General features: G+C 47.0%; 1 protein-coding gene across 8 annotated transcripts in view; it reads left to right on the top strand.

Annotated features, from left to right (window-relative positions):
* The window catches only part of EDARADD (EDAR associated death domain), a 116,247-nt gene that overhangs the window by 60,356 nt on the left and 41,121 nt on the right, over positions 1 to 14,770 (top strand). The gene's annotated exons all lie outside the window — the stretch shown is intronic.

The following is a 14,770-nucleotide window of genomic DNA, read 5'->3' as shown; positions in this document are numbered from 1 at the left end:
ACATGCATCTTGAGACTGGCCCCTCAAGAGTTTTCTAGGACTCTCTCCTGTGCGGGGTTAGTGCTGTTTTCTGGGGGGAACAGGGGTAGAGAGGCATTAGTGAGACCACCCTACTGGCCATGTTTCAGAAGAGAGGCAGGCTGGGTAGAGAGGAGGGAGTGTTGTAGGAGCTCTGAGCTTCCAGAACAGGAAAAGGGAGGGCAGAACCTTCCTAAACCCAGGAGTAGATTCTAAAAGCCCCATAGGTGATTCTTTTTTTTTTTTTTAACTTTTAATTCTTTTAAATGTTTATTTAATTTTGAGAGAGAGAGAGAGAAAGAGACGTGGGGGAGGGGCAGAGAGAGAGGAAGAGAGAGAGAATTCCAAGCAGGCTCTGCAATGTTGGCACGGGCCTGACTCGGGGCTGGAACTCAGGAACCATGAGATCATGACCTGAGCTAAAATCAAGAACCGTAAGCTTGACCGACTGAGCCACCCAGGTGCCCCTACAAGCCCGGTAGGTGATTCTGATACCTCCCACTTCCTCCCCCACAAACAAAACCACTGGATAGGAGGGATAGCATCTGGCCACTGGTTAGATTCACCTATTCTACGGCAGCGTTGATAGATGAATAATTTTAGTTTATGGTAACATAAATCAGCAGTGGAAGGTGTTGTGAGATTAGTCACAAATGTACCTGTCACCTTTCATCTGCCATATTCTCCCCCCACCCTACCCTTCTTGGCCATTTTTAGATAATGCACGAGCCTGACATGACTGTGCACGGGGGAGGGGCAGGGGTCCTGTGGATCTCAAGTGGCTGCTGTAGGATCTGGCACTGAAGACAGTAATGAGAATCCTTAAGGACAGATGTAAAAACGTGATGGGGCACCTGGGTGGCTCAGTCGGTTAAGTTTCAGGTCATGATCTCGAGGTTTGTGGGTTCGAGCCCTGCGTCGGGCTCTGTGCTGACAGCTCAGAGCCTGGAGCCTGCTTCAGATTCTGTGTCTCCCTCTCTCTCTCTGCCCCTCCCCCATTTGTGCTCTGTCTCTCTCTCTCTCAAAAATGAATAAACATTAAAAAAATTTTTTTAAAAACATGGAAAGCACCTGTTAGTGGCCCACAGAAAACAGATATAAATTTTCTTACTAACATTAGTGCCCACCTATGATCTGCTTAGCCCAACAATTCTGGACCCTGGCTGCACATTAGGAATCACTGGGAGAACATTTATAATGCACCAGTGCCTGGGTCCCATTCCCCAGAGATGCCAGCTGGACTGCTTTGGGGTGGGCTCCCGTCACTAGTATTTCTTCATGTCCTGGGAACGTCTCTGTGTTGCAGAGTGAGAAAGCCTGGGGTAAACCAGGCATCCACATCCACGGGGTGAGGGGTCCAGACAGGCCACAGCGTCAACTCTTCATGTTCCGTGTGTGCAGGCTGCTCCCACATGCTCCCGGGTATGGCCCTATGTGAGTGTCTGTCTCTAAATTTCCCCTTTTTATAAGAACACCAGTCCTGTTAGATGAGGGCCCACCCTGATGACCTCTCTTTAACTTGATTACCTCCATAAAGACCTTATTTCCAAAATATTCCAAAATATTCTGAGGTTAGGACTCTGACATATGAATTTGGAGTTGGGGGCGGGGCGGGGGGGGGGGCAAAATTCAACCCAAAACAATATTGAGTGATTTGGTGTTGAGTATTTTACAGCATTTATTTGGACTCTGATATTCCATAGGCATTTAATAAGTGGAATGGGTGGGTGAATACATGTCCTCTAGTATTGGGGGTATTGTATGTGCTGGCCACTGATCTGTGCAGAAAACACACACAGCCTGATTGTTTACATCCTGTTCCAAGCAGAATGTCGGAGCTTTCCCAAGTACCGTCCATGCGAAAGTTACGTTCTTAGGAAAAGAAGATGAGGGAAGTATTATTTCCTCTCTTTTTTTTCTTTTGCATGGGTGTAATTATTTTGTATCTGGTTGTAATCACACCGTACAATGTCATGATTTCCTTCTTTCACGTAATGCAGTATCCTAAGCATCCTTTCCAAGAAGTTAATGGTATGTAATCAAAAGAGTAATAATTATAATTAACATTTTTAAGCCCAAGAGTTCTTCCAAACACTCAGCTATGTGGACTCACTTAATCTTCCAAATGACTCAGTGGGACGTACTATTTCTACGTCCGTTTTACAGATGCACACTGCGACACAGAAGGGTTGAATAATTTAAGGTCACACAGCCACTGAGTAGTAGAGCCAAGATTTGTTTTTCATTTTTCTGAAATTCATTTATTTAAATTCAAATTAGTTCACATACAGTGTAGTATTGGTTTCAGGAGTAGAACCCAGTGATTTATCAGTTACATGTAACACCCAGTGTAGAGCCAAGATTTGAGCCATGTAGGCATTCTGATTTTGGGAATCTGTTTCCTCCTTTATGAAATGGGTATAATCGTGCCAGGAGACTGAGGAAAGATGTTCAATAAATACCTGGTTAGTATTGCATCTAAATGAACTCCATCCCGTACTTGAATCACTCATCCTGTTCCAAGCTTGTCTCCTCACTTCCAGCTCAAGCCTGATTGAAATTTTGAGGCCCAAAGAGGGATGTCATTCCCCTCTCCTTCCCCAAATGAGAACTCAGCACCATATAATGGCCTGATGTGGACAAAGCACTCCCAGCTGACTGTTTACATCTGCCCCCACAACAGCCAAGCCCAGCCCCTTCTCTCCCTGTGATGTATCACACGCCTCCTACCTGCGCAGGGTGCTTTCAAGATGGCGTCCATCCACTTGGCCATGGGCAACTTGCCCCACTGTCCCACCATTAGGGACAGGGACAGCCCTGGCCAGCTTGTGGCTTCCTCATATACACAGGTTCGAGCCTCCCAGTGGCAGAAGTATTGCGCCTCAGTCACAAAGAGCGAGAGGCTGGTCTTTCCATTCTGTCAAGCACCCCCCACAGGTGGTGATCCTGAGGCCGCCTCATCTGGCGTGGGTGGGCCAGAGAGGTGCCCCTTCCTCTTAAAGGCAGAGGAAGGGAAACTTCTTCCGCCAGTTCCTTCAAAGAAGTCTCTTCCTCTTATATAGGCTGAATGTGGGGTTGGGGTAATTGTCACACCACCTCTTTTGGTCCACTTTGTAGCTCATCCTTTGGGGTTCCCCTGGCCCCTTTCTGTGGAATGCATGCATGCCACTGTCCTCAGCATGGGGCCCCAGTCAAAACTCTTAAGAACCCTAGGAAAATATCCTATCTCACATCCTGTTATATTATATTCTTGGCCATGAGTCACTTAAGAGTTTCCTTATCATGGGACTTGAGGCTGTTTCAGGTTTTTTTTGCTGTCCTAAACCCTGCTGTGGGGAACTTCCTTCCCCCGCACCCCCCCCCAGCCCCCCATGTAAGGCTGTATATTCCTTACACTACATTTGCATCTGTATTTACAGACTAAACCTAACAGGCCAGACTGCCAGTCTCTTCTTCCGCTGAATAAGTTCTAAGACCTCAAGTCAGTTCCTAGTGACAAATGCCACCAAATACAAAGAAGATGCTGTTTTTATCTGTTGAAAGCCTATCAGTAACCAAGTGATTTCTTTGAAGTTAAACAAGCCTCTCAAAAATAGAGTTGCACATGATGTTGCCCAGAGTAGATGGGGGGCAGGGGGCCCACACGCAGTTTTTAAGCCATGGAACAGCAGCTTTGCTTGTTGATAGTATTATCCAAAGTACCATGTGATGACCAAGACTGAAGTCCTGAACCTTTGTAATCCGGAAAACTATCTTCATTAACGATTGATGATAAAGTCGCAGCCCAAGAAACTGATTAATCTTGTATCTTGTGTATTCGTCAAAGCGACAGAAGTCTTTTATTTCCAACACATGTTTTCTATCTTAGGTGGGACTCCCCCCTGTGACCTTGACCCTTCACCTACCATCCATGCCTTACATTTCTTCCAACTCTGGGTCCTACCTTCTTCCCAGCTCCCAGAAGCTCACGCCTAATTCTTGTGCCTTATTTCCTAAGCTCCTGTTAGCATCCGACTTCGGCTCGGGTCATGATCTCACGGCTTGTGAGTTGGAGCCCCACGTTGGGCTCTCTGCTTTCAGCGCAGAGCCCCCTTCAGATCCTCTGTCTCCCTCTCACTCTGCCCCTTCCTCGCTTGGGCACACTTTCTCTCTCAAAAATAGATATCTAAAAATAAAATGTCAATATTTGCAATATACTAGAAATTACATTCTTTCCAACCAATTAAACCAAAACATCATGTGAAATTGTGAAAGCTTACGTAGTTTACTAATTTTTAAAGACCTTATTATTAAAGCAGTTTTAGGTTTACAACAAAATTGGGAGGAAGGTACAGAGATTTCTTTTTTTTAAATTTTTAATGTTTATTTATATTTGAGAGAGAGTAAGAACCAGCAGGGGAGAGGCAGAGAGAGAGGGAGACAGAATCTGAAGCAGGCTGCAGGCTCTGAGCTGTCAGTACAGAGCCCGATGTAGGGCTGAAACTCACAAGCCACGAGATCACAATCTGAGCCAAAGTCGGACACTTAACCAACTGAGCCACCCAGGCACCCCAAGAGATTTCTTTTTTCTAAGTTTGTTTATTTATTTTGAGAGAGAGCACACTAACTGGGGAGAGGCATAGAGACAGGGAGAGAGAGAATCCCAAGCCGGCTCCGAGCTGGCAGCACAGAGCCCAGTTTGGGGCTCAGTCCCATGAATTGCAAGATCATGACCTGAGCCGAATCAAGAGTCGGACGTTTAACCGACCGAGCTACCCAGGCCCCCCTAATCCTGACCGCTTAGGAAGTGGGTTTGGGCCCAGACGTGTAGATTGACAGCTCGGCATCTTCAGAGCTGAAGGGGACCACAAAAATCATGTTGTTGGCGATTTCTTTTGTTTCATAGTGGAGGGAACCAGTGTCAGTCGATTGAGGGGTGGAGTTGGGACCTTGTCCAGCGTCACTTGCCCACCCCCGATGCCCAGCATTTCTGAGTCAGTAACAGCTGCCAGTTACCAGTTGCCGCTGGGCCGCTCGCCTAGGGAGATTTTAGGCTTCTCCCACAGTTCTAGATGATATCCGTCTGGCAGAGTAGCCTGGGTAAGAGCTACTGGAATAAAACCGGTAAATGGCAAGGTCGCTCTTTCCTTCAAATTGTATTGGGAGGTAGTTGGCAAAACCCTCACTGCCTTGGCAGAGCAACTGGTCTGCCAGACTCTCTGCGAACCCGAAGCAATTACGTGCGTTATAATAACAGAGAACGGACCCAAGTGGCACTTGCTGTTGATGGTATCTTACCTGAGTCAGCCCGGCAGGCTGCTACCTGCTCTGAGTGATACGTGGCGATCCTTTTCAAGCGCCAACAGGACCTGTCTCATAGACTGGTGAGCCCTTTGCTTTGTTCTTTGAGGGACAAGCAGATAGTTCTGGCTTCGGGAAGTACTTGGCAGTGTCTCACTTCGTCCCTGAGACGAGGTTTCGAGAATGAGGAAGCAGTGCTCTTAGAGAAAACTAGAAAACTTTCCCTAGAGCCTCTACTTGCTATTTTTAACTCTGGTGAGAGGGACTCCCTTTGGCTTTGAGGCCAGTATCTACCAATCCAAAATTTTAGACCGCGCTTTCTTGAAACAGGCTGTGGGGGGGGGGGGGGGTTGGTTCTTGATACACAGCTGCCTGGGCATTGAGAGGACGGAGAAGGAATTTCAAGGGTGGGTTTCGCTGGACCAGAAAGCACCTGTTCTGTAAGTCCATGTATCCCTCACCTCCCCCTTTCCCTGCTCCCTCCCTCCTTCATTTACCCACCGTCCCATCCAGTCCCTGCTGTTGACTGTCTAACCTCTACTATAACGCGCCTGGGGTGCCACATTGGGGGAGCAGATACACAAGCCACTAGAAAGTTAAAATTAGGGGAGTAGTACCAGGTGAATTTGATTAGGGTCTTTCCGAGGGGCAGATCTCTTCTTTGTCTTGATTCTCTAGACGGTTCTGCCCCATACACACAAGGATCTGATTCTGTTTCCCAGGATAGAACTTAACGTCCTCGAGTTATATCATCTGACTTTTTCTAGACTAAATTTATGTGTCTGGCATGGTGACCTCCCACTGACCTGCCTCCCTCTGCTTGTCCCATCTGTCTCGTAGCACATCATCACAGGAAACAAACCCTCCACCTCAGACTCTGAAGTCCCTTCCCCCCCCCCAACCTTGTACCCTTTTCTCTCTCGCTCCCTCCCCCGCCCTCAGGCTCAGCGCACAACAGCCCTCCACCTGTCTGGCGTTTCGACGGGCTCTTGCTGATTTTTGGTGGACCCTGTGTGGCCAAGCCCTTGGGCTTGGGTAGACCAGGACCACCTGCACTCTGTGTTTCTGCATGCTGGAGAAAATAGCGGAATGCAAACTGCTGTCCCCACTACAAATTCATGCTGCCCACGAAAGTTATCCTTTGAGGTCCCTGCAGATCTTTTCTTTTGTAAACTTCTCAGAAATGAAATTTTAAAAGAAAAATCAAAGTACAGCCAGTCCCCAAGTTTTGATGGGCCAACTTACAATTTTTCAACATTATAGTGGTGGTGAAGTGATACATATTCAGTAGAGACTGCACTTCGAATTTCGGAGTTGGATCTTTTCCCAGGTGGGGGATCCACATCGCTCTCCTAATGCTGGCCACGGCCTCAGCTCCCACGTGGCCACACGACCACAGGGGTCAACAACCTACACACTGACATCCATTCTGCACCCACACCGCCCTTCTGTTTTTCACTTTCTTTTTATTTATTTTTTGAGTTTATTTATTTGGAGGGAGAGAGAGAGAGCATGTGAGCAGGGTAGAGGCAGAGAGAGAGAGGAGACAGAATCCTAAGCAGGCTCTGTGCTGTCAGCGTGGGGCCCGATATGGGGCTCGAACTCATGAACCACAAGATCATGACCTGAGCCGAAATCAATAGCTGGGGACTTAACCTACTGTGCCGGCCAGGCACTCTTCGCTTTTCACGTTCAGTGCAGTACTCAATTACAGAGATCTTCAGCCCTTAATTATCAAATAGGCTTTGTGTTAGATGCTCTTGCCCACTGCAGGCTAACGTAAGTGTTCTGAGCACATTAAAAGTCGGCTGGGCTGAGCTATGATGTTCAGTAATGAACATTCATGGTAGTGAACACATTTTGAATTTAGGATATTTTCAACTTATGATGAGTTTATCAGGATATAACCCTATTGTAAGTCAAGGAAAATCTGCACTCTAATTTGATGTGGTCTAATTTGATGTTTTTTTTTTTTTTTCTTCTACTTATTTCTACTTTCGGGCCAAGTCAAGATAACATATTTCTGGTAAGACACATAGAAGCCAAAGGGCAAAAATGCCTGCTTTCTAGCACTTAAGTAGTTATTTCCCTAAGAACAGCACACGAGAAGTTTATTAATCATTAAATTATACAGTCTCTAATCTGCTCTAATTGTTTGACTTAAAGGCTTCTGTTCTCATCATCATTCAGTGCTTTATTGACTGTAATGCCTTTGAATTTCACTAGCAACTTAGGATTTCACTTAGACTTCCCATTGGTGTGGGTGTCGAGGTACAGTATGGTTTGTGTGGTTGAGATGCAGATTGATACAACTTTTGGAACACTATTTGGTGGCATCTGTTACTCATTGATTGGGCAATGTCACTATTCAAGGACTTGGTCCTATGGAAATTATGGCAGAGTGTATTTGAAATAGAAAAAAAATTAACCGGTCGAGTAAATTTTGGTATTTTGACACAGTATAATTAAAACCATTAAAAAGAGAAGAGACCAGGGGCGCCTGGGTGGCTCAGTTGGTTAAGCGTCCGACTCTTGGTTTCAGCTCGGGTCATGATCTCACAGTTCATGAGTTCAAGTCCCACATTAGGCTCTGTGCTGACAGCACGGAGCCTGCTTGGGATTCTCTGTCTCCCTCTCTCTCTGCCCTTCCTTCTCTCCCTCTGTCTCTCTCTCTCTCTCAAAATAAATAAACATGTAAAATTTTTTTAAAATTAAAAAAAAAAGAGAGACCACTGACCTGAAAAGATATCCATAAAGTATCATTAAATAAAGCATGTTGTAGACTAGTATGGTTTGAGGCTAAAAAAAAGTGGCTCAGTCTTGGTTCCTATGACTAAGGAATCAGGAAGGACGTGCCCCAGATTGTAACCAGTGACCTCTGAGGAGGGAGAAGCGATTGAGAGATGAGCTAAGAGCTGGAGAGAAAGAGCTTCACATCTCTTATGGATTTAAAAAAATATATATATATGATATTTGAATAAAGGTATTCTTCAACTTATAATGGGGTAAACTGAAAATATTTAAGTCAAAAATGTATCACTACACCTAACCTACCGAACATCATAGCTCAGCCAGCTGACCTTAAACTTGCTCGGAACATTTACATTAGCCTGCAGGTGGGCAAGAATATCTAACACAAAGCCTGTTTGATAATGAAGTGTAGAAGATCTCATGTAATTGATTGAATACTGCTCTGAAAGTGAAAAGCAGAAGGGCTGTGTGGGTTGTTGACCTTTGTGGTCATGTAGGAGCGGGGAGCGGGAGCCACTGCCCAGCATCACGGGAGAGGACCATATCCCATGTCACTACTCTGGGAAAAGATGCAAATCCAAAATTTGAAGTGAGGTTTCTCTAAACACATATCAGTTTTGCTCCATAGGAAAGTCAAAAATCATGGGTTTTTTTTTAAGAAAAATTATCAGTCAGGGGTGCCTGGGTGGCTCAGTCAGTTGAGTGTCCAACTTCGGCTCAGGTCATGATCTCACAGTCCATGGGATCGAGCCTGCATTCGGCTCTGTGCAGACAGCTCAGAGCCTGGACCCTGCTTAGGATTCTGTGTCTCCCTCTTTCTCTGCCCCTCTCCCGCTCACTCGCGCTCTCTCTCTCTTCTCTCTGTTTCAAAAAATAAACATTAAAAAAAGAAAAATTATCAGTTGGGAACTGTCCTTTTTTTTTTTTTTTTTTTTTTAAATAGACTCCACTGGGCGTGGAGTCCAATGCAGGGCTTGAACTCAGGACCCTGCAGTCAAGACCTGAGCTGAGATCAAGAGTCAGACCCTTAACCAGCTCAGCCACCTGAGTGCCCCAGTCCTTTTTATTTTGTGTTTTTGGTTTTTTTGTTTTTTGTTTTCAAGTTAAAGGAGAAAGTAGTGGAGTCACTCATTCAAACATTTAGGTGGCATTTAGGCCCAATAAACTTCCATACACTGGCACTTGACCCCCAGTGGTCTTTCTTCAGCCCACACGTAATTATGCACTGCAGGAAAATTATAGGCTGAAATGAGGGGTTGCGAATGCACGTCCTCATCTCACAGCCTCGGAGGAGTCTGTGCTCTGGCATCGCATGTGTCCTCCGCCCGGAGTGAGGGTAAGACTAGGCAGGAACCCCCCGCCTCTCTGTGACACCCATTGCCTTTGTGCATGCAAATCATCACCTCCTGTGAAACGCTTGGTGATATTTCTGAACAGTAATCATGCACAGGGGGAAAACCCCTCCTTCCTTCACCTTTGAAACCGTAGCAAGGGTATGAAATTACATCTGAGTGTGCCCAGCCTCCAAGTCCCAGGCACAGCTGCTCCAGTCTTTGACCCTGACTTCAACTCCAGAGGTAGCTGGTCTTGCTCGTAATTGGACAGAACCCTCATTGAAGAGAATAAAGAACCAAATGTACACAGAGCCACAGATTTGCTCTCCTCCTAGCAAAGCAGGGTGGCATTCATTCAAATTTCCATTCTTCTGTATTTCATTCTTTCAAACTCAATGAAACTTTTCCTGTTCCCTGAGGTATCACCTGGATTCTTGCCCACCCTTGTGCTCCCCTGGCATTCTCTCTATGCCTTTCTTTTTTAAAATGTTTTTAATGTTTATTTATTTTTGAGAGAGAGAGAGCATGAGCAGGGGAGGGGCAGAGAGAGAGGGAGACACAGAATCTGAAGCAGGTCCCAGGCTCTGAGCTGTCAGCACAGAGCCCGACGCGGGGCTCGAACCCACAAACTATGAGATCATGAGATCATGACCTGAGCCCAAGTCTTACGCTTAACCGACTGAGCCACCCAGGCGCCCCTGTATGCCTCTCTAACACGTTTTTCATTCCTTGTGGTGTCAGTATTTTTGCTCACGTCTTTGTTGCATTGCTGGGTTGTAACCTTGAAGCAGCAGGGATGTGGCTCCTTTGTCTCCATATCCCAGGCCTAGAATGGTCTCTTACACCAAGTAGGTCCTTTCTAAAGGCCAGCTTCTAGAATATACTTTCAAATAAATAGGTATGTATAGTATCCTTCCATAAAAAGTAAAAGTGTAGATGGTTGCTACGATAACAGTAACTACCTTGCAGAAAAAGAATGAAGTATAAATTGTTTTAGAAAATCCCAACAGGAGATTCATAGTCCATTCCTAATGTGTAGAAGCAGATGATCGATAAATGCATTCAGAAGAGAGGGGTGCCTAAGTGACAGCCAGGTAAGCATCCAACTTCGGCTCAGGTCATGATCTCATGGTTCACGAGTTCAAACCCCATGTCGGACTCCGTGCTGACAGCTCAGAGCCTGGAGCCTGCTTCGGATTCTGTGTCTCCTTCTCTTTCTCTGCCCCTCTCCCCACTTGTGCTCTGTTTCTCTCTCTCTCTCTCATAAATAAATAAACGTTTAAAAAATTTAAAAAAACAAAAAACAAGAAGAGTTATAGAGATACTCGCTCTGTCTTGGGAATTTACACCACTGAAAGCTACTTGAGTGTCACTAGCCGTGTGACAGGAGAGAGTCTAGAACAGTGTAAATCCATGCTATCAAAGCCCTGTTACTGTTGCACACCTGAGCTTTCAAAATCATATTTTCAAAGCCATTTCCGGAATATTTTCTTAAAGCAGAGAGCTCAAGCTTTAGCATTAGTTGCTTCCCCCCAAAGAAGCTACTTAAGTAATTCGCATGGAAGACGGCTCTTTTCGGGCTCTTTGCCTGTAATTTGGGTTACCGATACCAGGTTGAGCAGTGACAACTTGGTTTTGCTCTTTGTGGAAACCTCCAACCAGACTTAGGTGATCATCAGGTTAACCAACCTGTTGAGTGCTTTCCCACCCGGTTATCCTTTCCCTAGTTTGCGAAATAATAAAGATGGAACGAACTCTTTATTAATTAGCTAAGCGTAGGCATTAAAGATGGAACTCGCCAGTCCAGAAGAGCGTGATTCACAGAAAACTAGCCCCTAGGTACCAGTTAGTACCTTCCCCGTCAATCTGTCAGCATCTCCCGCCGATCCGTCCATCCCCACGGGGGATGGACCAGACCTGGCGTTTTCCCCACAGTGTGGGGTTTTCCCCACATGTGTTCCTGGCCTTTGGATTTTTGCTGCCCAGAGCCCTGTGTGAAATCGCCAGGTGTAAATCTCCAGAAGCAGCTCTTCAGCACCTTGTGCCTGCAGCTCCCTAAGCATGATGGAACCGGGCTGCCAGCTTCTAAGCTATAACCAGGGTACAAAATGAGTTTAACCACACCAGCTTTCTCTCTGCTCAGAGAATTCAGCAGTTACCGCCTTTGCCCAAATAGAAGCTAATTCCCCCCATATTCACAGTGAGGAGGCTTAACAAAATGGGGATTTTCTTTAGCCTAGTTGAATATATAAAACATTGGTGTTTAACTTTGTGGTACCCTCCAATCTCCTAAGAAGAGTAAACCAATTTTTTTATTGTGGTAAAATACACATGACATAATATTTACCATCTTGACCATTTTTAAGGGTATGGTTCCGTGGCTTTAAGTCCGTTCATGTTGGGCAGCCATCACCCCCATCCATCTCCAGAACCTTTTCATCTTCCCAAACTGGAACTCCATACCCATTAAATACTAATTCGCCATTCTACCCTCACCCCCCTCCCACCTCCTGGTAATCGCTATTTGACTTTCTGTCTTTTCAACGTTTATTTATTTTTGAGACAGAGAGAGACAGAGCATGAGTGGGGATGGGGCAGAGAGAGAGGGAGACACAGAATCTGAAACAGGCTCCAGGCCCTGAGCGGTCAGCACAGAGCCCGACGCGGGGCTCGAACTCACGGACCGTGAGATCGTGACCCAAGCCGAAGTCGGACGCTTAACCGACCGAGCCGCCCGGGCGCCCCGACTTTCTGTCTTTTCAATTTGATTCCTCCAGGTACCTCATAGAACTAGACTCACACAACATTTTTCCCGTTGTGTCTGGCTTATTTCACTTACCGTAATGTCCTCAAGGTTCATCTATGTTGTCGTGTGGGTCAGAATTTCCTTCCTTTTTGACGCTGAATAATATTCTACATTTTTTTACTCCATGTATCTGTCAATGGTCATTTGGGTTGTTTCCATCTTTTTTTTTCTTATCTAGACCTTCCTCTTCTGGCATTCAGGTCGAACCGTACCCAGGAACCATTCTTTCCCACAAAACCAGTACTTTAAGCTCAAATCTCATTCAGAATTAAAACAAGGCCTTTGAACAGAACTCTTTTTTATCATTTGCAAATCGTAGTTCTTAGCTCCTAAGAAGCGCTTGGAGGAGTCAGTGAGCTAACCCAAAGCATCATGCACGTGGCACGTAGCAGGCACTCTGCAGAATTAAGTCCTTGAGAAATCTGGAAAGAATTAGGGAAGAATAAAGAGGGTGGAGTGAGGAGGCTGGTTTCAGAGGTTGGCTTAGAACAGGGGAGAATTGTGTATGATAGGATCCCTGGAGGGGAAGGGGCAGACGTGCAAGGGAAGAGGAGGACTTGGGACCCCTTTAAGGCCCTGCCTCATTTCCCCTGCCTTCCTGGGTTGCTCACAGCTAAGCCTGGTGCCGCTCTGACCCACAACTCTGTCCTCTGTGTTCCTGGATCAGTTTTAATGGGAGCAGCGAGATCTCACGCTACAGCTTGTGCGGCTGAACATTATTCATTCCCTCAGGCCCCAGCCCTAGGTCCCAGGGATGCCACAGCCTGGACCTCTGTGCCCAAGTCACAGCGTCCTGGCATCCTGAACTCCAGTTCCTAGAACTGGGCTTACAGTAGATTCCTGCCATCAGCAACCTCCTGAGGACTGTACTGGCCCTGGTTGTCCCCAGGTGTCATCTGCCCACATTCCCTACGGGTATCACATACCCCTCTGATATCCACGTGGAACCCGCAGTCCCCTTTTGGAAATTCTCCACGTAGGCTGCTTCCAGAACCATCGCCGAACTTGCCACATCCTCTGTATCCTGTGTCTTGTCCGTGAGCTGATCCTCTGTCCCCTCCCTACCTCAGACCATTCCTCAAGGCTGAACTGGTCCTGGAGGCGAGTCCCGTGTTGTAGCGAGAGGCCACCTTGTGACGCTTCTGGGTTCAGTTAAGTTGAACTAACATTTTTGAACCACGGTAACTAAGGTCAGTGCTAGGCAATATAAAAGTGGACAAGACCTGTCCCACCCTTTGCAGTAAGTACTCTTAAAAACCTCTGCACAGGACCGTAATTCGAGGATACAGGTCAGGCCTTGAAGATGAAAAGACCCCATCTCTTTGGAGATAGGAGAAAAGGAGAATGGGGGCAAATACATCGGCCGAGCCCTTTCTGGGAGAGTAGGCACAAATAGGTACGGGGCCTTCAGCAGACTGGAAAAGGTTTGGAACAAGACCCGGTAGGGCCTTAAGGGGGACAGTTGGAAGAGAGACCGAGAATGACCGAGGAGAAGCTGAGACCCAACTGAGACCAGATACGTGATCATATGATGTGTGAAGTTTGTCCCTTCTTTTTCCCAGCCATACTCAGCAATTTGGAACAAGACAGGGGGAAGGAAGGGCAGAGCTAAGTACTGGCCAGGGGCCCACAGCTGATGGACAAATCTAGGGTGTTTTTAAACCCATCCCTAAGATGCTGGACCCTGGCTAAGTGGACAGGAATCCAGGGGAGACCAGAACAACAGAGCTGGGATGGAGGCCACAGAATTGGTGGCCAAGGAGACGAGGCCAAGGAGCAGAGTCAGAGGGCATGACGATGACGTAGGGACAGCATCATGGAGAACGTTCATCCCCTGGTCTAGAGAACACAGACTCCACGCCATAGTTGTGTCTTCTTTCCTTCCTCCCTCCCACTCGCTGTCCCTTGCACAGATACTATGTGTTATCTGTCTCAAACGTGCTAATCACAGGACAGCATGGACAAGGGCCCTTGCCTGGTAGTCTGGAGTCTCCAGACTTCAAACTCCCACACCCAGTGTCGCCGTCCAATGGGGCGGCACGTACAGGGGTGTGGGAACACCCCGGGCACGTAACCCAGACTGGGAGTTTGCAGAAGGCTTTCCAGGAGGAAGTGACTTCTGAGCCGGGACCTCCAAGATAAGAGAAAGTGAGGCAGATAGAAAGGCGGGGGAGGCTAGCACCACAGACACCTCTGTGTCCTCGCCGCCCCCTGGTAGAAGCCGGCTTGCACGCCCACCTCTCTGCTAGAACCGCTCTAGGATATGGCCGCTCATCCCCTTCACCAAATCTCGTCTCCAAACGGCCCCCAGAGCTTCCAGCCTTTCCCGGTCTTGATGCTGTCTCCCTCCTCTCTGACCTCCCTTCTCTGCTTTCCTTCCTCGTTCCCTCCCCTTCCACCGAAATGGGGGTGTTGAAGTGCTCCTCAAGTTTGTGACCACACGTCTTGCTCTCCAGCGTCTCTCTCTCTCTCTCCTTCCATAATCCGTCAACGTCCATGTTTTCCTCTCCTGCCGTGGCGTCCCTCAAGGACCAGAGCCATGTCTTCAACACACAGGGACATCTTGTGGTCTTACTCTTCA

This window comes from Panthera tigris, chromosome D2 (assembly GCF_018350195.1).
Source record: "Panthera tigris isolate Pti1 chromosome D2, P.tigris_Pti1_mat1.1, whole genome shotgun sequence".
NCBI lineage: Eukaryota > Metazoa > Chordata > Mammalia > Carnivora > Felidae > Panthera > Panthera tigris.
The sequence above is the reverse complement of the archived record's forward strand: the minus strand, read 5'-3'. Positions and strand labels throughout refer to the sequence as shown.